The 27122-nt window shown below is 39.6% G+C and overlaps 1 protein-coding gene across 3 annotated transcripts in view; it reads right to left on the bottom strand.

Moving 5' to 3' along the window:
- RBBP8 (RB binding protein 8, endonuclease) overlaps positions 1–27122 on the bottom strand; it is a 132716-nt gene that overhangs the window by 96053 nt on the left and 9541 nt on the right. The gene's annotated exons all lie outside the window — the stretch shown is intronic.

Here is a 27122-nt window from a genome sequence, read left to right as displayed (position 1 = left end):
CAGGTCTTAAAAGTATATCTGCAACATTATGGCTGTTAATCTATTACACGACAACCAAGTACTAACCCACCTACCATAAGTTATTTCCCTTCTAATAGCAGGAGTCAGTACGTAATTACAGTATACTATAAATAAAGGTCTATGTCCTAACATAGCCTATGTATTTGCTAATAGCAACAGTGCTTATTTAGGCTCAAATCTTCTGGGATTAAACTAAAACGTGACAGGAAGTCCTTGACCAGGATCAAAATTGCTTACAGAAAAGTACTTAACAAGGGTACTAGCAGTCAGTCTTAAGATATCTGTTACATGTATTTGTTTTATTTTAACTGAGTCTAATGAAGGCAGTGGTGGCTCAGTGGTAGATTCTCACCTTCCATGCAGGAGACCTGGGTTTGATTCCCAGCCTATGTACCTCATGCACAGTCTGTAAGTGGTGGTTTGTGTATTGCTATGATGCTAAACAGGTGTCAGTAGAGCTTCCAGACTAAGAAGAAAGGCCTGGCAATCTACTTCTGAAAATTAGCCAGTGAAAACCCTATGGGTCACAAAAGCCCAATCCCCAACCAATCATGGAGATAGTATAGGACCGGGCAGGGTTTCATGCCACTGTGCACGGAGTTGCTGAGTCAGGGGCTGACTTGACAACAGCTAACAACAATTGAATCTGAAGCAGAAACATTAAGAGAACAAACCAAAAACCATTAAGAGAAGCACTACCTAGGGGCTCAGGTAGTTATTGTAAAGAAAGCAGGGTGATGGGCATTGAAACTACAAGGAAGAATATGGACAAAAAAGGGTGACACTTCTGTCATTAAACAAATACGAAAAAATAGACAATATCATTAGCAACTAAACAAACACAAACCACAACAACTAGCAAAATATTAAAAATCATAATCCCCAGTGTTGAAAAAAAGTGTTTTAAAACTATATTCCCATACTTTGCTGGAGTATTGCTACAACTGTTTTGGAAAGCCATTTTGCCATATGTATGTATTATGGACTCCCTGAGTGGTACAAATGGTTAACATGCTTGGCTGCTAACCAGAAAAGTCTGGAGGCTCCAGTCCACCCAGAGGCACCTGGGTTAGTGGTTACCAGGGCCTGAGGGGACAAGGACAATGGGAAGCTATTATTAATAGGTACTGGGCATCGTCTCAACAACAGTGGGTTTTTTTTTTTTTGGTTTGGGCTTCACTTTGGGGTGATGAAAAAGTTTAGAAAATAAAGAGTGGAAATGGCTACACAACACTGATAATTAATGCCACTGAATTGTATACAAAAAAACTGTTAAAATGGCAAATTTTATATTATATATATTTTTTACCATAAAAAAAAATTTCCTAGAAAGTTTAAAAGTTCTATACCTACCCAAGGATTTTTTATACCTACCTAAGAATTTCTCTTATTTGGGGCAGAGTTAGTTTCCAATAAATAGTTACTAGCTGACTGATTTAAAAAAAAAAAAGTCTAAGATTATTTTCTATCTGTCTTTGGTAGCTTATCTATGGATTCTACTCTAAGTTATAAATTTAGAAAAGCTTTCCATGTGGTATGTACAGAAACATTACTAAATTTATCATTTCTAAGAAGAGGATTTTTCACTATCTGCTTTATTTAGGACAATCTTTTGAACAACATAACTACTATACAAATAAGAATTTTAAAAAATAAATCTATCATTGCACCACCACCCTCCACAGTGCTCAGTAGGAATAAGGTTAAAAGTTACATAGATACTGATGGGGAAAGTCACCTCTCTTTACTGTCCCTGGGTGATAATGATTTAATGCCAGGAAACTCAGATATTGTGGAAAATAAAGGCCCCGGAGAATCTTCTGGATGCTAGCACGTTCACATCTAGAAAATGCCCAAATGATGCAGCATATTTTACCCTTATTTGTATGGCCTACAATTTGAGTAAATAAAATTTATAAATAGACCTGTAAATGTAAACAAACATTCATAGCAACTCTATTCCTAACAGCCAAACACTAGAAAAAACCCAAAGTCCTTCAACGCATGAACTGTTAAACTATGGTATGTTCATGCTATGGCATACTACTCAGCAACAAAAAGGAACCAACTACTGATATACATAACAACTTAGATGGATCTCAAGGGAATTTAATCATGCTGAGTGAAAAATGCCAGTCTCAAAAGATTGCATACTACAGATTCCACTTACATAACATTCTTGAAATGACAAAATTACAGGGATAGAGTACAGATTATTGGTTGCCAGAGGTTGGAAGGGTAGAGTGGGAGCAAAGTGGCTGGGGATTTAAAAGGGTAGCACATAGGGCCCTTGGTGGTGGTCATAAGAACCTATACACAATAAAACTGCATGGAACTAAGTACACATACACATAAATGAATACATGTAAAACAGGTAGAATTTTTGATTTTTTAAAAAAATTATTTCCATTTGTCAATTTCCTAGCCTGAGAAGTTTCCTTCTTCTTCAGGTGATGATGAGACCTTGAAAGTACTTAGTAATGCATTAACTCATTCTTGAAGAATTATGAAAAGAAGAATTTGTGACCCTATTAGCCCACAGCCTGGAGTCAACAGTTTTTTCTTTCCCAAAAGTGTGTAAAAATTTACTTGCAGATTTTCTTGCTTTTATATTTTGGTTAACTTCTAAAACTCAGGTCTGTCTTCAGAAGTGAAAAGTGCAGCCAAAGATGAAATGGATTTTTGCCAGGAACCATTTTAAGAAAAGAAACAATGAGATTGAAAATCCATATAAACTTCAAAAGAAAATTCTTAGGAAATATACAAAGACTACTCTTTTATCTTTAAGCATTCAACACCTGTGAGGCATTTGTTCTGTCACGCAGATCAGCTCTGAAACAGGTTTGTGTGTGTGTGTGTGTGTGTGTGTTTAAATTTCAAGCATTTACTATTCATCAAGTCAATTAGGCATCTACAATTAGAACCCCTATAAAGTGAGCTTTAATCCTGCTCCACACCCATCGGAAGGAATGAGGCTATACAACAATGCAGCTCCTGTATGAACAGGCAGTCCGTTCAACGAAGTATCTGCAATTGTAACACTGGCAACCTGAGACACCTAATGAGGAAATGGCATTCAAACGACCAAGCACTATACTACAATTAATCCTGCACCCACTTATACAAATTCTGGAAGAAACAAAACAAGTGCACATATGTGTCATTATAATATACCGAACAAATTTAAGTAATTCAGAAATGTGGCAAAAATTCAATTTGTTATACATAAACAAAACAAAAATCACTGCTATGTTAATTATCAGTTATTTTAGTTCTCTACCCCTCCCCCTACTTCAGGAAACACTACCCCAGAATAAAGCACACCAAACGCAGTGGGCTGACAATAAACCATACGTAATGTATATACCCTAACTTTAAAACAAGTTATTTATGGTTCCAAACCATAAATTATAAGCCTACCATCAGCTTTCTTGACAAATTAGTGGAGATATGCATATATACATATAACATGTATTTTATATATATAATATATAGTAATTAACTTCTCAGAAGTGTTACTACTAGTATTCCTGTAATTATCTATAAATTATTTCAATTCCAAAGTGAAAACTTTTATCTTTATGAGATGCAGCTATATTTAAGGCATGTTTAGTTTGCTCTTAAGATTAATTATATCAAAAGGGTTAAGTTAATTTTTGTGGACTTTGCTGAATTCACTGATGTTAATACAAATGAAAAAATAACAGATTGTAAGAGTTACTGACAGCGTTCTTAATGACGAGTAGGGCACTGATGTTATGGGCCAAAATTACATGCAATTCCTGTTATTAATTTGTGTAGTCTTATGAATGTTCCTTCTTTGGAATTTTTGATGAAACGCCTGAAAAAATAAATGGAATAATTCAAAACTGAATCAACAAATATTTACCTCGTCATATTAGAGCCTCTTGGAAACCCTGGTGGCATAGTGGTTAAGCGCTACGGCTGCTAACCAAAAGGTCAGCAGTTCAAATCCGCCAGGTGCTCCTCAGAAACTCTATGGGGCAGTTCTACTCTGTCCTATAGGGTCGCTATGAGTCCGAATCGACTTGACGGCAATGGGTTTTTGGTTTTTATTAGGGCCTCTATGCTTTCCCATTCCTTCAGAGAGTTTCAAGTTTTGCCCCCCAAAACTGTCTAGTTTTCTCTGAAATTGATTATCAGGTTTATAAGATATAGAAAATATATCAGCTAAACTCTGGTGGCGCAGGGGTTAAGTGCTACGGCTGCTAACCAAAAGGTCGGCAGTTCAAATCCACCAGGCATTCCTTGGAAACTCTATGGGGCAGTTCTACTCTGTCCTATAGGGTCGCTATGAGTTGGAATCGACTCGATGGCCATAGGTTTTTTTTTTTTTAAGATGCTGACAGCAGAACTTGGCATGTACAAGAGTATTTATTAAGATGGTAGTGTTCTGAAAAATATTTTGAATTTCATTTTATTACCTGTGCTTTTAATAATAAACCTGATACTGAAAGATTAAAAAAGGAAAAAGAAATTTGTACCAAATGAATAATATACTTTCTTAGCAGCTCTGAAATTTAAGGAATCTTAAAACTTCTGTTAAATTCTATACAACAATCTATTAATTCTGAATTCAAAGCATAATGACTGTATATTATCAGTAACAATCTGTCACAAAGGCATATAAGACTCTAGAAGGAAAAATTATGAAAGGATACAATTATCCTAAAGATAACATATAAAAACTCAGCCACAAATATCTCCAGAATTTAACAAAAATGGTCTAGTTTGTAAATTACTGCTCTTCAACAGAAACTTGAAATTTATTCTCTTCTAGTTTTAAAAGAAATGAATGTGGCTCATTGCATTGTTGTGATCTTTGTATGTGGTTTATTTTTTATAGCATTTATTCTTGGTCAAATGAGCCCCCCCCCCAAAAAAAAAGCTTTAAGTACATATATCAGGGTGTTCAGAGGAATGCAGCTTACCATGGGTAGATTTCCTTGGATATTTAAGCAAAAATTATCTCTCTCAAGTACTACCATTCATAAGATTTCTCTTGGTTTTTTTTTTGTTTTTTTTTCTGACATTAAAGTTTCAAAGTGATGAGTCAATTCTGATTCCTATATGTACTTCAAAACCTGCAAAGCCTGGACAAGTCCACGTTTGATGTCTTTCAAATAGCCTCTTATACTGGTTTCTCAAAGCAGATCCCCTACCTTCTAAAAAAAATTAAGTATGCTTTAGGCATGTCTTTGATGTTATCATACAGTCTCATTTTATATGGGACTATGTGGACCACATTAACAAAGGACTAATGTCAAAAAAAAGCCTTACCTGGCCCCAACCAAAATAAGTTTTTAAATGACATATTAATTTTTAAAAAATAGAGCTTATTCAACACCTTGAAGAATCCACAGTAATTCTGCAATTGGAAAAAGTGACCTGATCTATATATTAGAATGTAGCAAAGGTTATCTTCTCTCAATCAGCTCAAAAATATATCCAATATCTACATTCATAGAGTATGTGGATACAGATCATACGTGTCAACAGTTGCTGTGTTCCTCCCTTAGTTTTTCACAGTATACAAACTAACTCTCCTGAGAGTGTAACGAATATTAGAGCACAGCCACAAGTGAGTACACAATTTAAAAGAACTATCCACTATGTAATATTTCTAAGTTTTATATATTCTATAATCTGATGAATACGGGACACTGTTTTTAATACAGTATATTGTTTACTTTCAGAGATTTTATCATCATAAAATGGGGTCTCCTGAAAACCCTGCAAGACCAAAGAATATGAGTAAGAAATCTGTCATAAATATTTTATTCCTGTTAACAGTCTAAAAATAGAATTGGCCCAGTTTTAGAAAGGTATGTGTTTTAAAAATTCTAAAATGATGGTTATCTACAATATGCAGAAGTATAAATAATGAAATGATAGCAAAAATATGCCAGATACAAGACAGCATGTACACTGATTAGAACTACACAATAAACTACATGCATTTCTTTGAATATGAGGAAAGAATAAACAAAAAGCACAAATGTCCTTCTTGTAGGATAGTGATGTATTTTTTTCTTTCCTAACTTTCTACTTTTTAAAAAACAAAAAAAATTTAAAGTAAATGGGTGGTAAAGTATTTCAAGGCTTGAGACAGGCATAGAATTTTGATATTTCCATGTATTACAGGTTTTTAAAAATGAAGTTCAAGAAAACGTTCCACTGACCCAGCTCTAAGCTACGTAACCCATTCAGACACCATTTATTGATCTCCTAGTATGTGGCCAAGTACTTTTACCTACGGCAATGTAAAGGTAAGTCAGGGAGTCTGCATAATAAAAATTTAACTATCTTATAACCAGTTATAAAATAATAACACAAAGTATTTGAAGGATAAGAATGAATTCTGCTCCTAGATGGCAGGATGTTAATTCCTCTCTATCTAACCTTTAACAAAACCTCAAGTACATCTGGTCCTATTTAAAATATTTCAAGATATTGTATTTGCTTCATTTCCAGGTCACAAAAGAATACAAAAATTTATACTATGTAGCAGTAACAGACCTCTAATAGTTTTAAACTTGAAGTTGCTCCTATTAGTAAACCTCTATGCTAGACTCACGGCAATACAAACCAAAAGGAAGATACTGCTGCTCTTCGACAGACGCTGAAAGACTCTTTATTCTTTCCCTGATTTTAAAAGAAACACACGGAGCTTGTAGTTGTGATCTGTGTGTATACTGTCTTGTGTGAGGCTTATTTTTGCTATCATTTCATTATTTAATCATATTATACAAATATTTTCTGAAGAAAATGAATATAACTGCCAAAAAACTCCACTGTCTATTCTTCACTGTTCTATCACCAGCAACTGGTACTACCTCTAACGTATAGTCATTTAATACCTATTCACTGAATGACTGCCAAGTCAGGACAACTCGGAATCCTCCCTCAGTGTTTTACACTGGACTTTCTGGGGAAAAAATAGTACAGTCGAATGAAGGGCAGAATTAATGTAAAATATTCATATTTGTCCATGGACATACAGCCACGAGCATAGTTAACTTTAAAAATTAGACCTTTATCACAAACTCAAAGTTCTAAATTTTTTAAATATTAAAAACCAGCATATCTGCCTCATATATAAAAAGCTCCTAGAATTTGACAGGAAAAAGGCCAAGAGCCAAAAAAAGTATAGAAACAGATAGTCCATAGAAAAAGAAACACAAATCACCCTTAAACATAATCAGAGATGCTTAATCTTGCTCATAACAGAAATTCAAATTAAAACTACACTGAAAAATTTCAATAAAAATATTAATCAAATGCAATGTGGAGACCTCTTTTAGACAGGATTTGAACAAACCAACTGTGAAAATCTCACATTGAGATGACTGGGGAAACTTAAAAACTATATATTGCTTAGATGATATTAAAGAATTTGTTTTGTTAGTGTGATGACAGCATTTTTTTTTAATTAATTTTTATTAAGCTTCAAGTGAACATTTACCATTCCAATCAGTCTGTCACATGTAGGTTTACATACATCATACTCCCTTCTCCCACTTGCTCTCCCCCTATTGAGTCAGCCCTTTCAGTCTCTCGTTTCGTGCCAATTTTGCCATCTTCCCTCTCTCTCTATCTTCCCATCCCCCCTCCAGTCAAGAGTTGCCAACACACTCTCCAGTGTCCACCTGATTTAGTTAGCTCACTCTTCATCAGCATCCCTCTCCCCCCCGCTGACCAGTCCCTCTCATGTCTGATGAGTTGTCTTCGGGGATGGTTCCTGTCCTGTGCCATCAGAAGGTCTGGGGAGCATTGTCTCTGGGATTCCTCTAGTCGCAGTCATATCATTAGGTATGGTCTTTTTACGAGAATTTGGGGTCTGTATCCCATTGGCCTCCTGCTCCCTCAGGAGTTGTCTGTTGTGCTCCCTAGCAGGGCAGACATCGATTGTGGCCGGGCACCAACTAGCTCTTCTGGTCTCAGGATAATGTAGGTCTCTGGTTCATGTGGCCCTTTCTGTCTCTTGGGTTCTTAGTTGTCGTGTGGCCTTGGTGTTCTTCCTTTGCCTTTGCTCCAGGTGGGTTGAGACCAATTGATGTATCTTAGATGGCCGCTTGTTGGCATTTAAAAGCCCAGGCGCCACAATTCAAAGTGGGATGCAGAATGTTTTCATAATAGAATTATTTTGCCCGTTGACTTAGAAGTCTCCTCAAACCATGTTCCCCAGACCCCAGCCCCTGCTCCGCTGACCTTTGAAGCTTTCATTTTATCCCGGAAACCTCTTTGCTTTTAGTCCAGTCCAATTAGGCTGACCTTCCTTGTATTGTGTGTTGTCTTTCCCTTCACCCAAAGCAGTTCTTATCTACTGATTGATCAATAAAAAACCCTCTCCCTCCCTCCCTCCCCCCTTTGTAACCACAAAAGTATGTGTTCTTCTCCGTTTTTTCTATTTCTCAAGATCTTATAATAGTGGTCTTATACAATATTTGTCCTTTTGCCTCTGACTCATTTCGCTCAGCATAATGTCTTCCAGATTCCTCCATGTTATGAAATGTTTCAGAGATTCGTCACTGTTCTTTATCGATGCGTAGTATTCCATTGTGTGAATATACCACAATTTATTTACCCATTCATCCGTTGACGGACATCTTGGTTGCTTCCAGCTTTTTGCTATTGTAAACAGAGCTGCAATAAACATGGGTGTGCATATGTCTGTTTGTGTGAAGGCTCTTGTATCTCTAGGGTATATTCCGAGGAGTGGGATTTCTGGGTTGTATGGTAGTTCTATTTCTAACTGTTTAAGATAACGCCAGATGGATTTCCAAAGTGGTTGTACCATTTTACAATCCCACCAGCAGTGTATGAGAGTTCCAATCTCTCCGCAGCCTCTCCAACATTTATTATTTTGTGTTTTTTGGATTAATGCCAGTCTAGTTGGTGTGAGATGGAATCTCATCATAGTTTTAATTTGCATTTCATTAATGGCTAATGATCGGGAGCATTTTCTCATGTATCTGTTGGCTGCCTGAATATCTTCTTTAGTGAAATGTGTGTTCATATCCTTTGCCCACTTCTTGATTGGGTTGCTTGTCTTTTTGTGGTTGAGTTTTGACAGAATCATGTAGATTTTAGAGATCAGGTGCTGGTCTGAGATGTCATAGCTGAAAATTCTTTCCCAGTCTGTAGGTGGTCTTTTTACTCTTTTGGTGAAGTCTTTAGATGAGCATAGGTGTTTGATTTTTAGGAGCTCCCAGTTATCTGGTTTCTCTTCATCATTTTTGGTAATGTTTTGTATTCTGTTTATGCCCTGTATTAGGGCTCCTAGGGTTGTCCCTATTTTTTCTTCCATGATCTTTATCGTTTTAGTCTTTATGTTTAGGTCTTTGATCCACTTGGAGTTAGTTTTTGTGCATGGTGTGAGGTATGGGTCCTGTTTCATTTTTTTGCAAATGGATATCCAGTTATGCCAGCACCATTTGTTAAAAAGACTATCATTTCCCCGATTGACTGACACTGGTCCTTTGTCAAATAGCTGCTCATATGTGGATGAATTTATATCTGGGTTCTCAATTCTGTTCCATTGGTCTCTGTGCCTGTTGTTGTACCAGTACCAGGCTGTTTTGACTACTGTAGCTGTATAATAGGTTCTGAAATCAGGTAGAGTGAGGCCTCCCACTTTCTTCTTCTTTTTCAATAATGCTTTGCTTATCCGGGGGTTCTTTCCCTTCCATATGAAATTAGTGATTTGTTTCTCTATCCCCTTAAAATATGACATTGGTATTTGGATTGGAAGTGCGTTATATGTATAGATGGCTTTTGGTAGAATAGACATTTTTACTATGTTAAGTCTTCCTATCCATGAGCAGGGTATGTTCTTCCACTTAGGTATGTCCTTTTGAATTTCTTGTAGTAGAGTTTTATAGTTTTCTTTGTATAGGTCTTTTACATCCTTGGTAAGATTTATTCCTAAGTATTTTATCTTCTTGGGGGCTACTGTGAATGGTATTGATTTGGTTATTTCCTCTTCGGTGTTCTTTTTGTTGATGTAGAAGAATCCAAGTGATTTTTGTATGTTTATTTTATAACCTGAGACCCTTCCAAACTCTTCTATTAGTTTCAGTAGTTTTCTGGAGGATTCCTTAGGGTTTTCCATGTATACGATCATGTCATCTGCAAATAGTGATAGCTTTACTTTCTCCTTGCCAATCTGGATACCCTTTATTTCTTTGTCTAGCCTAATTGCCCTGGCTAGGACTTCAAGTATGATGTTGAATAAGAGCGGTGATAAAGGGCATCCTTGTCTGGTTCCCGTTCTCAGGGGAAATGCTTTCAGGTTCTCTTCATTTAGAGTGATATTGGCTGTTGGCTTTGCATAGATGCCCTTTATTATGTTGAGGAATTTTCCTTCAATTCCTATTTTGGTAAGAGTTTTTATCATAAATGGGTGTTGAACTTTGTCAAATGCCTTTTCTGCATCTATTGATAAGATCATGTGGTTTTTATCTTTTGTTTTATTTATGTGATGGATTACATTATATGGTTTTTCTGATATTAAACCGCCTTGCATACCTGGTATAAATCCCACTTGATCAGGGTGAATTATTTTTTTGATGTGTTGTTGGATTCTATTGGCTAGAATTTTGTTGAGGATTTTTGCATCTATGTTCATGAGGGATATAGGTCTAAAATTTTCTTTTTTTGTAATGTCTTTACCTGGTTTTGGTATCAGGGAGATGGTAGCTTCATAGAATGAGTTGGGTAGTATTCCGTCTTGTTCTATGCTTTGAAATACCTTCAGTAGTAGTGGTGTTAAGTCTTCTCTGAAGGTTTGGTAGAACTCTGCAGTGAAGCCGTCTGGGCCAGGACTTTTTTTTGTTGGGAGTCTTTTGATTACCGTTTAAATCTCTTTTTGTGTTATGGGTCTATTTAGTTGTTCTACTTCTGAATGTGTTAGTTTAGGTAGGTAGTATTTTTCTAAGAATTTATCCATTTCTTCTAGGTTTTCAAATTTGTTAGAGTACAATTTTACGTAGTAATCTGAAATGATTCTTTTAATTTCATTTGGCTCTGTTGTGATGTGGTCCTTCTCGTTTCTTATTCGGGTTATTTGTTTCCTTTCCTGTTTTTCTTTAGTCAGTCTGGCCAATGGTTTATCAATTTTGTTAATTTTTTCAAAGAACCAGCTTTTGGCTTTGTTAATTTTTTCAATTGTTTTTCTGTTCTCTATTTCATTTAGTTCAGCTCTGATTTTTATTATTTGTTTTCTTCTGGTGGCTGATGGGTTCTTTTGTTGCTCACTTTCTATCTGTTCAAGTTGTCGGGACAGTTCTCTGATTTTGGCTTTCTTCTTTTTGTATGTGTGCATTTATCGATATAAATTGGCCTCTGAGCACTGCTTTTGCTGTGTCCCAGAGGTTTTGATAGGAAGTATTTTCATTCTCGTTGCTTTCTAAGAATTTCCTTATTCCCTCCTTGATGTCTTCTATAACCCAGTCTTTTTTCAGGAAGGTATTGTTCATTTTCCAAGTATTTGATTTCTTTTCCCTAGTTTTTCTGTTATTGATTTCTAGCTTCATTGCCTTGTGGTCTGAGAAGATGCTTTGTAATATTTCGATGTTTTGGATTCTACCAAGATTTGTTTTGTGACCTAATATGTGGTCTATTCTAGAGAATGTTCCATGTGCACTAGAAAAAAAAGTATATTTTGCAGCCGTTGGGTGGAGAGTTCTGTATAAGTCAATGAGGTCAAGTTGGTTGATTGTTGTAAGTAGGTCTTCCGTGTCTCTATTGAGCTTCTTTCTGGATGTCCTGTCCTCCGAAAGTGGTGTGTTGAAGTCCCCTACTATAAATGTGGAGGTGTCTATCTCGCTTTTCAATTCTGTTAAAATTTGATTTATGTATCTTGCAGCCCTGTCATTGGGTGCATAAATATTTAATATGGTTATATCTTCCTGATCAATTGTCCCTTTTATCATTATATAGTGTCCTTCTTTATCCTTTGTGGCGGATTTAAGTCTAAAGTCTATTTTGTCAGAAATTAATATTGCTACTCCTCTTCTTTTTTGCTTATTATTTGCTTGATATATTTTTTTCCATCCTTTGAGTTTTAGTTTGTTTGTGTCTCTAAGTCTAAGGTGTGTCTCTTGTAGGCAGCATATAGATGGATCGTGTTTCTTTATCCAGTCCGTGACTCTCTGTCTCTTTATTGGTGCATGTAGTCCATTTACATTCAGTGTAATTATAGATAAATAAGTTTTTAGTGCTGTCATTTTGATGCCTTTTCATGTGTGTTGTTGGCCTTTTCATTTTTCCACATACTTTTTTGTGCTGAGACGTTTTTCTTAGCAGATTGTGAGATCCTCATTTTCATAATGTTTAACTTTGTGTTTGTTGAGTCGTTACGTTTTTCTTGAGTTATGGAATTCATATTCCTTTTTGTGGTTGCCTTATTATTTACCCCTATTTTTCTAAGTAAAAACCTAACTTGTATCGTTCTATATCGCCTTGTATCACTCTCCATCTGGCAGTTCAATGCCTCCTATATTTAGTCCCTCTTTTTGATTATTGTGATCGTTTATCTATTGATTTCCATGATTTCCTGTTATGTGTATTATTTTGTTTATTTATTTATTTTTTAGAATTAATCTTAATTTGTTTGTTTTTGTGCTTTCCCTATTTGAGTTGCGTTGATATCAGGACGTTCTGTTTTGTGACCTTGTATTGTGCTGGTACCTGATATTATTGGTCATCAGGCCAAACAATCTCCTTAAGCATTTCTTGCAGTCTTGGTTTAGTTTTTGCAAATTCTCTAAACTTGTGTTTATCTGTAAATATCTTAATTTCTCCTTCATATTTCAGAGAGAGTTTTGCTGGATATACGATCCTTGGTTGGCAGTTTTTCTCCTTCAGTGTTCTGTATACGTCGTCCCATTCCCTTCTTGCTTGCATGGTTTCTGCTGAGTAGTCTGAACTTATTCTTATTGATTCTCCCTTGAAGGAAACCTTTCTTTTCTCCCTGGCTGCTTTTAAAATTTTCTGTTTGTCTTTGGTTTTGGCAAGTTTGATGATAATATGTCTTGGTGTTTTTCTTTTGGGATCAATCTTAAATGGGGTTCGATGAGGATCTTGGATAGATATCCTTTCGTCTTTCAGGATGTCAGGGAAGTTTTGTGTCAGGAGTTCTTCAAATATTTTCTCTGTGTTTTCTGTCACCCCTCCCTGTTCTGGGACTCCAATCACTCGCAAGTTATCCTTCTTGATAGAGTCCCACATGATTCTTAGGGTTTCTTCATTTTTTTAAATTCTTTTATCTGATTTTTTTTCAGCTATGTTGGTGTTGATTCCCTGGTCCTCCAGAAGTCCCAGTCTACATTCTAATTGCTCGAGTCTGCTCCTCTGACTTTCTATTGCGTTGTCTAATTCTGTAATTTTATTGTTAAATCTTTTGGATTTCTACATGCTGTCTCTCTATGGATTCTTGCAACTTATTAATTTTTCCACTATGTTCTTGAATAACCTTTTTGAGTTCTTCAACAGTTTTATCAGTGTGTTCCTTGGCTTTTTCTGCAGTCTGCCTTTTGTTCGTGATGTCTTGAAGCATTCTGTAAATTAGTTTTTTATATTCTGTATCTGATAATTCCAGGATTGTATCTTCATTTGGGAAAGATTTTGATTCTTTTGTTTGGGGGGTTGGAGAAGCTGTCATGGTCTGTTTCTTTATGTGGTTTGATATGGACTGCTGTCTCCGAGCCATCACTGGGAAACTAGATTTTCCAGGTAATCACCTAAAAAAAAATGCAGTCAGATCCCTATCTGAATTCTCCTTCTGGCTCAGGGTATTCGGATGTTAATGGAGCCGCCTGGGGAGGGTGGGGGAGGGATAAGAGAGCTAGGCATGTAGCACCACAGAATATAGAGCTGATCCCCGCGTTCACGCTCCGCCCCTGTCCGCCAGAATCCCGGCAGGACGGCTCCCCGGCTGGGACGCTACTCTCCCCGCTCCAAGATCAGTCACTTCCTCCCGGGGATTTCTCCCTCCGGTGCGCCGCACTGCTCGCAAGAACTGAGTGGGCGTGGCCCTCACGAACAGCTGGGTCCACCCCCGGGGTCTCTTCAGGGGAATGCGCTCACACCCCGCCCGCTCTAGCCAAGATCCCAGCGGGACGGCTCCCCGGCTGGGACGCTGCTCTCCCCACTCCAAGACCAGTCACTTCCTCCCGGGGGTTTCTCCCTCCGGTGCGCCGCACGGCTCGTGCGAACTGGGTGGGCTTGGCCCTCACAGACAGCTGGGCCTGCCCCCGGGGTCTATTCAGGGGAATGCGCTCACACCCCGCCCACTCTCGCCAAGATCCCAGCGGGATGGCTCCCCAGCTGGAACGCTGCTCTCCCCGCTCCGAGACCAGTCACTTCCTCCCGGGGATTTCTCCCTCCGGTGCGCCACACCGCTCCCGCAAACTGGTTGGGCATGGCCCTCACGGACAGCAGGGCTCGCCCCCGGGGTCTATTCAGGGGAATGCGCTCACGCCCTGCGTGCTCTCGCCAAGATCCCAGCGGGACGGCTCCCCGGCTGGGACGCTGCTCTCCCCGCTCCAAGACCAGTCACTTCCTCCCGGGGATTTCTCCCTCAGGTGTACCGCACCGCTCGCGTGAACTGGGTGGGCGTGGCCCTCACGAACAGCAGGGCTCGCCCCCGGGGTCTATTCAGGGGAATGCGCTCACGCCCCGCGTGCTCTCGCCAAGATCCCAGCAGGACGGCTCCCTGGCTGGGACGCTGCTCTCTCCGCTCCAAGACCGGTCACTTCCTCCCAGGGATTTCTCCCTCCAGTGCGCCACACCGCCCGCGCGAACTGGGTGGACGTGGCCCTCATGAACGTCTGGGGGGCCCCCCCCGGGGTCGCTTTAGGGAAATATAGGTGATCCCCACGCTCGCGCCTCGCCCGCCTCCCGCCGAACTCCCAGCGGGACAGCTCCCCGGCTGGGACGCTCCTCTCCCTGCTCCAAGATCAGCAACTGCCTCCCGGGTGTTTCTCCCACCGGCTGCGCCGCTACGCCGCCTGTGCCAACCAGCTAGACTTCCTCCCGGGATGGGTTGGGGGAGGTAGGGCTGGGCCCCTTGTCTGTGCCGTCTGCCCCCCTGGGCTCTGCCCCAGCCTGGGCTCCGAAGGTCACCTGCCTGGTACGCTGGCTCTTAGTTCTGAAAACGATCGCTGTCTGCCCGTATTTGTTCTTTCTCCGTCTCTAAGTCTGTGTTTGTTGTTCAGAGTTTGTAGATTGTTATATATGTGATCGATTCACTTGTTTTTCCGAGTCTTTGTTGCAAGAGGGATCGCGGTAGCATCCACCTAGTCCGCCATCTTGGCCCCGCCTCCCTGGTGACAGCATTTTTTATTGAAAAAAGAAGATACACACTATCACGGATTGAATTGTGTCCCCCCAAAAAATGTGTGTATCAACTTGGTTAGGCCATAATTACCACTATTGTGTGGCTGTCCTCCATGTTGTGATTCTAATGTTAAGAGGATTAGGAGGGATTGTTACCACCACCCTTACTCAGGTCATCTCCCCGCTCCAACGAAAAGGGAGTTTCCCTGGGGTTTGGCCTGCATCACCTATCTCTCAAGAGATGAAAGTAAAGCAAGCAAAGAGTTGGGGACCGCATAGCACCAAGCAAGCAGTGCCGGGAGCAGGGTGCGTCCTTTGGACCTGAGGTTCCTGTGCTGAGACGCTCCCAGACAGAGGAAGACTGATGACAAGGACCTTCCTTCAGAGTCGACAGAGAGAAGAAGCTGGAGCTGATACCCTGAATTCGGACCTGTGGCCTACTGGATTGTGAGAGAATAAACTTCTCTTTGTTAAAGATATCTACTTGTGGTATTTCTGTTATAGCAGCACTAGACGACTAAGACACATATTGAAGCATTTATAGATGAAATTATGTTAAGGACTTCAATGTAACTGAGAGGAGTAGGAATACAGAATGTGGAATATAGGTAAAACAACACTGACCATGTGCTGACAATAGCTGAAGTTGAGCAATGGGTAATATAGGAGTTCCTTTCCTTCACTTTTTTTTTTTTACTTTTGTATATACGTAAAATTTTCTAAGATTAAAATCATAAAGCTTACCTAAAAATAATGTATATTCATGCTTCAGAAAACAAGTCTGGAAGAATATGTACACACAAAAATAATAAAAGTAGTTATCTGTTTGAAAGACTCACAATTCCTGATTTTAAAACATGTTACACAGCTATATTAATCAAAACAGCCTGGCAGTGGTATGACAATAAACACATAAATCCAATGGAACAGAACTGAGAGTGCAGAAAGAAACACACACATCTATAATCAACTGATTTTTGACAAGGATGTTAAGTCTGTTTGATGGGGAAAGAAGAGCATCTTCAAACAATGCCTGGAAAGACCGGATTTCTACATTTAGAAAAATGAAATAGGATCCATGCCTCACACCACACAGAAAAACAAATTCAAAATTTTATTCAGGACCTAAATGTGGAAACTAAAACCATAAAATTCTTAGGAAAAAACACAGTGGCAGTGCTGTAAGGCTTAGATAATCTAATATAATAACAAAAGCACAAATGGCAAAAGCAAAATAGATAAATTGGACCTGACAAAAATTAAAAACTTTTAGTCATCAAGAGCCTTTACAAAAAAAGTGGAAAGACAGGCTACCGACCGGGAAAGTATTTTCCAAAGCCATACATCTAATAAGAATCTAATAACCAAAATATGCACAAAACTTTGACAACTTAACAACAAAAAGACAAATAACCCAATCATAAAATGGGCAAAGGACATCAATAGACATTTCACCAAAGAGGACATTCAAATGGCCACCAATCACACGAAAAGATGCTCAATGTCATTAGCCATCAGAGAGATAAAAATCAAGCCCACGATAAGATACCATTCACTTACGCTAGGATGGCTAAAAGGAGGCTGGTGGTGCTGTGGCTGCTAACTGAAAGGCTGGTGGTTCAAATCTACCAGTTGCTCCATGGGAGAAAGATGTGGCAGCCAGCTTCCATAAAGATTACAGACTCAGAAACCCTATGGGTCAGTTCTAATCTATGAGTTGAAATCCACTTGACACCAGTGGTTTTCTGTTTTGTTTTCTTTAGGATGGCTAAGATAAAACAAAACAAAAACCCCAAGAATACAACAAATATTGGCAAGGATGTGGGAAAACTGGAAACTTTATCCACTGCCGACTAGAATACACAATGGTACAGATGTTGTTGAAAACAGTGTGGTGGTTCCTCAAAAACTAAAAACAGAACTCCACATGACCCAGCAATTTCACTCCTAGGTATACACCCAGAAGACCTAAAAGCAGAGACTCAAAAAGAACTATACACCAATGTTCACTGCAGCACAATACATTATAGCCAAAAGATGGAAACAACCTAAATGTCCACCAACAGATGACTGGATAAACAAAATGTGATACATACATACAATGGATACTACTCAGCTGGCAAGAGAAATGAAGTCTTGATACATGCTACAGTGTTGATGGAGCTGGAGGACATTATGCTGAGTGAAATAAGGCAATCAGAAAAGGACAAATAAAGAAATTCTGTTTTGCATTTTCTGCTTTTTGATTAGGATTCTTCTATGGAATATTTGATTAAAATGTTTAGTAATGGTAGCTGGGCTACATCTAGTTCTTCAGGTCTCATGGCAAAGGAGGCAGTTGCTCACGGAGGCAATTAGCCACACTTTCCATATCTTCCTCCTATTCCTGACTCTCCTTCTTCCTCTGCTGCTCCAGGTGAATAGAGACCAATTGTTGAGCTTTGGGTGGATGCCTGCAAACTTTTAAGACCCCAGGCACTATGCAAAGAGCTAGGAGGTAGAACAGAAGCACTAAACATGTTGTTAGGCCAATTAACTGGAATGTCCTAGGCAACCATGGCCCTAAGCCTCAAAACCAAGAAACCAAATCCCATGAGGTGTTTGGCTGTACTTAAGCAGCTTCCACAGCTACTTAATTTTTTTTTTTTTTTTTGCTGTTGTTGTAAATATATCTGTCACACAACTTTTACCAATTCAAAAATTATATGGCCTCACCTACATAAAAAGGCAAAAAGAGGCATATAGAGACCTAAGTTTACCACGGGCAAGAGGGAGGAAGAAGGGAGGTTCTTGCTTATGGAGTACTGAGTTTGTTATGGTGATGGAAAAAATCACATTGACTAAGGGTTGGGTTGCATAGATGATTACTGTAGTTGCTGCCAATAGAGAAGTTTTTAAACCATGACATTTATTGTTAACTTAATAAAAAGTTTAAAGGTTGGGCCTTCTGCTGCTCAGTGTTGCCCTCAAGAACCTAGGGTATTTCCATCTTTCCTCTGCACCAATCTTAGCTGTTGATTTTCAGCCTCCAGCTTGAGTATCAGGGAAGGAAAATGGCTGTCACCACTCCTGCCCTTTAGGCCTTATACACTGTATTCAACAGGAGGAAGTAAAGGAAGAGGCCAAAGGGGCTATCCTCAAGAGCCTCCTCTTATGAAGGAGAAAACCCATTGCCAGAAGCCCTTCTAGCCATTCCCATTTCTTACATCTCACCTGGCAAAAACGGGCCACATAGCCACCCCAGCTCTGCCACAACACCACCAGTTTGACTCATGGCAACCCCATGTGCGTCAGAGTAGAACTGCGTTCCGTAGGTCTTTCTTTTTTATCGTGCTTTAAGTGAAAGTTTCCCCCATGTGTCTGTCAGTTTGTCGTCCTGTGGAGGCTTCTGTGTTGCTGTGATGCTGGAAGCTATGCCACCGGTATTCAGATACCAGCAGGGTCACCCATGGAGGACAAGTTTCAGCTGAGCTTCCCGACTAAGACAGGCTAGGAAGAAGGACCTGGAAGTCCACTTCTGAAAAGCATTAGCCAGTGAAAACCTTATGAATAGCAGCAGAACACTGTCTGATACAGTACTGGAAAATGAGCCCCCCAGGTTGGAAGGCACTCAAAAGATGACTGGAGAAGAGCTGCCTCCTCAAAGTAGAGTTGGCTTTAATGACGTGGATGGAGTAAAGCTTTCGGAACCTTCATTTGCTGATGTGGCACGACTCAAAATGAGAAAAACAGTTGCAGACATCCATTAATAATTGGAACCTGGAATGTACGAAGTATGAATCTAGGAAAATTGGAAATCGTCAAAAATGAAATGGAACTCATAAACATCGATATCCTAGGCATTAGTGACCTGAAATGGACTGGTATTGGCCATTCTGAATCGGACAATCATTTAGTCTACTATGTTTGGAACGACAACTCGAAGAGGAAGGTGTTGCATTCATCATCAAAAAGAACATTTCAAGATCTATCCTGAAGTACAACACTATCAGTGATAGGATAATATCCATACGACTACAAGGAAGACCAGTTAATATGACTATTATTCAAATTTACACACCAACCAATAGGGCCAAAGATGAAGAAATAGAAGATTTTTATCAGCTGCTGCAGTCTGAAATTGATTGAACATGCTATCAAGATGCATTGATAATTACTGGCGATTGGAACGCCAAAGTTGGAAACAAAGAAGAAGGACCAGTTGTTGGAAAATATGGCCTTAGTGATAGTAACAATGCCGGAGATCGAATGAAAAATTTTTGCAAGACCAACGATTTCTTCATTGCAAATACCTTCTTTCACCAACATAAACGGCAACTATACACATGGACCTCACCAGATGGAACACACAGAAATCAAATTGACTACATCTATGGAAAGAGACAATGGCAAAGCTCAATATCATCAGTCAGAACAAGGTCAGGGGCTAACTGTGGAACAGACCATCAATTGCTCATATGCAACTTCAAGCTGAAACTGAAGAAAATCAGAGCAAGTCCATGAGAGCCAAAATATGATCTTGAATATATCCCACCTGAATTTAGAGACCATCTCAAAAATAGATTTGACACATTGAACACTAGTGACCAAAGACCAGACGAGTTGTGGAATGACATCAAGGACATCATCCATGAAGAAAGCAAGAGGTCACAGAAAAGACAGGAAAGAAAGAAAAGACCAAGGTGGGTGTCAGAGGAGACTCTGAAACTTGCTCTTGAGAGTCGAGCAGCTAAGGCAAAAGGAAGAATTGATGAAGTAAAAGAACTGAACAGAAGATTTCAAAGGGCCTCTCGAGAAGACAAAATAAAGTATTATAATGACATGTGCAAAAAGCTGGAGATGGAAAACCAAATGGGAAGAACACGCCCAGCGTTTCTCTAGCTGAAAGAGCTGAAGAAAAAATTCAAGCCTCGAGTTGCAATAGTGAAGGATTCTGTGGCAAAAATATTAAAAGAAGCAGGAAGCATCAAAAGAAGATGGAAGGAATATACAGTCATTATACCAAAAAGAATTAGTCGATATTCAACCATTTCAAGAGGCGGCATATGATCAGGAACCGATGGTACTGAAGGAAGAAGTCCAAGCTGCTCTGAAGGCATTGGCGAAAAACAAGCCTCCAGGAATTGATGGAATATCAACTGAGATGTTTCAACAAACAGATGCAGCGCTGGAGGTGCTCACTCGCCTATGCCAAAAAATATGGAAGACAGCTTCCTGGCCAACTGACTGGAAGAGATCCATATTTATGCCTATTCCCAAGAAAGTTGATCTATCTGAATGTGGAAATTATAGAACAATATCATACACAAGCAAAATTCTGCTGAAGATCACCCAAAAACAGCTGCAGCAGTGTATCAACAGGGAAACGCCAGAAATTCAGGCTGGTTTCAGAAGAGGACGTGGAACCAGGGATATCATTGCTGATGTCAGATGGGTCCTGGCTGAAAGCAGAGAATACCAGAAGGATGTTTACCTGTGTTTTATTGACTATGCAAAGGCATTTGACTGTGTGGATCATAACAAACTATGGATAACACTGGGAAGAATGGGAATTCCAGAGCATGTAATTGTGCTCATGAGGAACCTTTACACAGATCAAGAGGCAGTTGTTCGGACACAACAAGGGGATACTGATTGGTTTAAAGTCAGGAAAGGTGTGCGGCAGGGTTGTATTCTTTCACCATACCTATTTAATCTATATGCTGAACAAATAATACAAGAAGCTGGACTATATGAAGAAGAACGGGGCATCAGGATTGGAGGAAGACTCATTAACAACCTGTGTTATGCAGATGACACAACCTTGCTTGCTGAAAGTGAAGAGGACTTGAAGCACTTACTAATGAAGATCAAAGACCACAGCCTTTAGTATGGATTACACCTCAACATAAAGAAAACAAAAATCCTCATAACTGGACCAAGGAGCAACATCATGACAAACAGAGAAAAGACTGAAGTTGTCAAGGATTTCATTTTACTTGGATCCACAATCAACAGCCATGGAAGCAGCGGTTGAGAAATCAAAAGACACGTTGCATTGGGCAAATCTGCTGCAAAGGACCTCTTCAAAGTGTTGAAGAGCAAAGATGTCACCTTGAAGACTAAGGTGCGCCTGACCCAAGCCATGGTATTTTCAATTGCATCATATGCATGTGAAAGCTGGACAATGAATACGAAGACCGAAGAAGAGCTGACGCCTTTGAATTGCGGTGTTGGCGGAGAATATTGAATATACCACGGACTGCGAAAGAACGAACAAATCTGTCTTAGAAGAAGTACAACCAGAACGCTCCTTAGAAACAAGGACGGCAAGACTGCGTCTTACATACTTCAGACATGTTGTCAGGAGGGATCAGTCCCTGGAGAAGGACATCATGCTTGGCAGAGTACAGGGCCAGCAGAAAAGAGGAAGACAAGACCCTCAACGAGGTGGATTGACACAGTAGCTGCAACAATGAGCTCAAGCATAACAACGATTGTAAGGATGGCACAGGACCGGGCAGCGTTTCGTTCTGTTGTACATAGGGTTGCTATGAGTTGGAGCTGACTCGACGGCACCTGACAACAAGTTTACAGTTCAAATTAGTCCCTCATACAAGGATTTATACACACATTGTAATGTAATCGTAGTTGCTCTCCCTATAATGTGACAGCACACTCCTCCTTTCCACCTCAGACTTCCCGTGTTCATTCAAGCAGCTGCTGTCCTATTTTGCCTTCTCATCTACCTCCTGACACAAGGTGCCCATTTAGTGTCACTTATCTACTTGAGCTAAGAAGAACTCTCTTCATGAGTACCATTTTTATGTCTTATACTCCAGTCTAGTCTTTGTCGCAAGAGTTGGGTTGGGAACAGTTTCCGTTCTGGGCTAACAAAGAGTCTGGCGGCCATGTCTTCCAGAGTCCCTCCAGTCTCAGTCAGACCATTAACTCTGGTTTTTTTTACTAGAATTTCATTTCTGCACCCCACTTTTCTTCTGCTCTGTCAGGGACTCTCTGTGTGTTCCCTGTCAGGATGGTCGCTGGTGGTAGCCAGCATCATCTAGTTCTTCTGGTCTCAGGTTGATGGAGTCTCTTGTTTATGTGGCCCTTTCTGTCTCTTGGGTTCGTATTTTCCTTGTGTCTTTGGTGTTCTTCATTCTCCTCTGCTCCAGGTGGGTTGGGACCAATTGATGTATCTCAGATGGCAGCTCGCTAGCTTTTTAGACCACTCACAAAAATGGGATGCAGAACATTCTTTTTCTTAAATTTTTTTGTACCATCCATACTTTTTTTTTTATTATTGTATTAGATGGTTTACAAAACAAACTAGTTTCTCATTGAACAGTATGCATATTCTTTATTACATTGGTTAACAACCCTATGACATGTCAACACTCTCCCTTCTCAACCTTGTATTCCCTATTACCAGTTCCCTCCTGCCTTCTAGTTCTCTTCCCTGGGCTAATGTGCCCCTTTAGTCTCGTTTTGTTTTATGGCCTGTCCAATCTTTGGCTGAAGGGTGAACCTCAGGAGTAACTTCATTACTGAGCTGAAAGGGTGTCCGTGAGCAATACTCTCAGGGTTTCTCCAGTCTCTGTCAGGTCAGCAAATCTGGTCTTTCTTTTTGAGTTAGAATTTGTTCTATATTTTTCTCCAGCTCTGTCAGGGACCCTTAATTGTGATCCCTGTCAGAGCAGTCAGTCTTGGTAGCTGGGCACCATCTAGTTGTACTGGACTCAGTCTGGTTGAGGCCATGGTAGATGAGGTCCATTAGTCCTCTGGAATAATCTCTCCCTTGTATCTTTAGTTTTCTTCATTCCTCCTAGCTCCTGAAAGGGTGAGACCAGTGGAGCATCCTGCATGGACACTCACAGGCTTTTAAGACCCCAGACGCTACTCACCAAAGTAAAATGTAGAACATCTTCTTTATAAACTATGTTACCCCAATTGAGCTAGATGTTCCCTGAGACCATGGTCCCCACAGACATTTTCTTAACAAACGTTATGCCAATTTACCTAGATGTCCCTGAAACCATGGTCCCGACTGTCACCCCTGCTACTCTGTCTTTCAAACTGTTTGCTTGTATTCAGGAAACTTCCGAGCTTTTGGTTTAGTCCAGTTGTGCTTGCTTCCCCTGTGCTGTGTGCTGTCCTGCCCTTCACCCAAGGTAATTTTTATCTACTATCTAGTTAGTGAATACCCTTCTCCCTTCCCACCTTCGTAACCATCAAAGAATGTTTTCTTCTGTGCTTAAATCTTTTCTTGAGTTCTAATAATAGCAGTCTCAGGAGATTTGCCCATCTGTGACTAATTTTACTCAGTATAATGCCTTCCAGATTCATCCATGTTATGAGATGTTTCACGGATTCATCGTGATTCTTTATCGCTATGTAGTATTCAATTGTGTGACTATACCATAATTTGTTTATCCATCCGTCCCTTGATGGGCACCTAGGTTGTTTTCATCTTTTTGCTATTGTGAACAGTGCTGCAATGAACACGGATGTGCATTATCTACTTGTGTGATGGCTCTTATTTCTCTAGGATATATTCCAAGAAGTGGAATTGACAGATCGTATGGTACTTTTATTTCTAGCTTTTTAAGGAAGCACCAAATTGATTTCCAAAGTGGTTGTATCATTTTACATTCCCACCAGCTGTAAGTGTTCCAGTCTCTCTACAACCTCTCCAACATGTATTATTTTGTGTTTTTTGAATTAATGCTAGCCCTGTTGGGGTGTGATGTTATCTTACTGTAGTTTTGATTTGCATTTCTCTAATGGTTAATGATCATGAGCATTTCCTGAATGTCTCCTTTGATGAAGTGCCTGTTCATATCCTTTGCCATTTTTTAATTAATTCTCTTTTTGTTGTTGAGGTTTTGCAATATCCTGCAGATTTCAGAAATTAGACACTGATTGGATTTGTTGTAGCCAAAAATTTTTTCCCAGTCTGTAGGTAATCTTTTTACTCTTTTGGTAAAGTCTTTGGATGAGCATAAGTGTTTGACTGTTAGGAGCACCCAGTTATCTGGTTTCACTTGTGGTGTTTGTGCATTGTTAGTAATGCTTTGTAAACTGTTTCTGCCATGTATTAGGGCTCCTAGCGTTGTTCCTATTTTTTCTTCCATGATCATCATCATTTTAGATTTTATATGTAGGCCTTTGATCCATTTTGAGATCTATGACACTTTTTAATCCCTCTTTTTCATTTTTTTTAAATAATACTTTATTGTCTTTTTAATAAAAGTTTACACAGCAGATCAGGATACTGGGTTCCCATTCAACAATTTTTATACAAATTGTTCAGTGACACTGGTTGCATTCTTCACAACGCATGAATAGTCTCATTATTTCCACTCTGGTTGTTCTGTTTCCAGTAATCTAGTTTCCCTGCCCTCTTACCTCCTTATTTTTGTTCTAAGGTAACTGTTAACTATTTCACCCAGGACTTTATTTTTTGACTCAATTTTTTTTTAATTAATTTTTATTGTGCTTCAAATGAAAGTTTACAAATTAAGTCAGTCTCTCATACAAAAATTAATATAAACCTTGCTATACACTCCTAATTGCTCTCCCCCTAATGAGGCAGCACACTCCCTCCTTCCCTCTACTCTCTCCTCATGTCCATTCAGGCAGCCTCTGGCCCCCTCTGCCCTCTCATCTCCCATCCAGACAGGAGATGCCAACACAGTCAAATGTGTCTACTTGATCCAAGAAGCCCATTCTTCACCAGTAACATTTTCCATCCCATATTCCAGTCCAATCCCTGTCTGAAGAGCTGGCCCCGGGAATGGTTCCTGTCTTGGGCTAACAGAAGGTCTGGGAACCATGACCTCTGGGGTCCTTCTAGTCCCAGTCTGACCATTAAGTCTGGTCTTTTTATGAGAATTTGGGGCCTGAATCCCATCGCTCTCCTGTGCCCTCAGGGGCTCTCCGTTGTGCTCCCTGTCAGGGCAGTCATCGGTTATGGCCAGGCACCATTTAGTTCTTCTGGTCTCAGGCTGATATAGCCTCTGGTTTATGTCTCTTAGGCTCATAGTTACCTTGTGTCTTTGGTGTTCTTCCTTGCTCCAAGTGGGTTGAGACCAGTCGATGCATCTTCGATGGCTGCTTTCTAGCATTTAAGACCCCAGACACCACTCTCCAAAACGGGATGAGGAATGTTTTCTTAATAGCTTTTATTATGCCAATTGACTTAGATGTCCCCTGAAGCCATGGTCCCTAAACCCCAGCCCCTGCTTTGCTGGCCTCCAAAGCATTCAGTTTATTCAGGAAACTTCTTTGCTTTTAGTTTAGTCCAGTTGTGTTGACCTCTCCCGTACTGTGTTGCCTTTCCCTTGACCTAAAATCGTTCTTATCTACTATCTAGTGAAAACCCCTCTCTCTCCCTTCTTCCCTCTCTGCTCTCATAACCATCAAAAAATATTTTCTTCTCTGTTTAAACTATTTCTCCAGTTCTTATAATAGTGGTCTTATATAATATTTGTCCTTTTGCAACTAATTTCACTCAGCATAATGCCTTCCAGATTTCTCCACGTTATGAAATGTTTCACGGTTCACCATCGTTCTTCATCGATGTGTAGTATTCCATTGTGTGAATATACCATAATTTATTTACCCATTCATCTGTTGATGGGCACCTTGGTTGCTTCCAACTTTCTGCTATTGTGAACACTGCGGCAGTGACTGTTGGTGTGCACATATCTGTTCGTGTAAAGGCTCTTATTTCTCTAGGATATAGTCCAAGGAGTGGGATTGCTAGATCGTATGGAAGTTCTATTTCTAGTCTTTTAAGTAAGTGCCAAATCAATATCCAAAGTGGTTTTACCATTTTACATTCCTGCCAGCAGTGTATAAGTGTTCCAATCTCTCCACAACCTCTCCATCATTTATTATTTTGTATTGTTTTGATTAACGCCAGCTTTGCTGGAGCTACATGGAATCTCATTGTAGTTTTGATTTGCATTTCTCTAATGGCTAATGATCGTGAGCACTTCCTCACGTATTTGTTAGCAGCGTGAATGTCTTCTTTAGTGAAGTGCCTGTTCATATCCTTTGTCCATTTTTTAATTGGGTTATCTTTTTGCAGTTGAGTTTTTGCAGTATCATGTAGATTTTAGAGATCAGGCGCTGATCAGAAATGTCATAGCTAAAAACTTTTTCCCAGTCTGTAGGTAGCCTTTTTACTCTTTTAGTGAAGTCTTTGGATGAGCATAGGTGTTTGATTTTTAGGAGCTCCCAGTTACCTGGTTTGTCTTCTGCATTTTTAGTAATGTTTTGTATACTGTTTATGCCATGTATTTGGGCTCTAGCATTGTCCCTATTTTCTCTTCTGTGATCTTTATCGATTTAGATTTTATATTTCGGTCTTTGGTCCATTTTGAGATCTATGACATTTTTTAGTCCTTCTTTTTTGTTTTAATGTTGTCATCTTTTTACATATTGATGTCTGTTTCCCTATTTCCTGTGTTTTAGCTTTGATTTCTTTTTGTGACTTCTCTGAGTTTATATCTGGTTGCTCTGTCCTGTGTTCTAGTCTGGGGTTGTTACCTGATGTTGCTGATTTTCTAACCAGAGGACTCCCTTTAGTATTTCCTGTAATTTTGGTTTGGTTTTTGCAAATTCCCTAAATTTTTGTTTATCTGGAAATGCCCTAATTTCACCATCATATCTGAGAGACAGTTTGGCTGGATATATAATTCTTGGCTGGCAATTTTTTTCTTTCATGGCTTTATATACGTCATCCCACTTCC

This window comes from Elephas maximus, chromosome 11 (assembly GCF_024166365.1).
Source record: "Elephas maximus indicus isolate mEleMax1 chromosome 11, mEleMax1 primary haplotype, whole genome shotgun sequence".
In the NCBI taxonomy this organism is placed as follows: domain Eukaryota; kingdom Metazoa; phylum Chordata; class Mammalia; order Proboscidea; family Elephantidae; genus Elephas; species Elephas maximus.
Note: the sequence above shows the minus strand (reverse complement) of the source record. Positions and strands in the feature narration are given on the sequence as shown.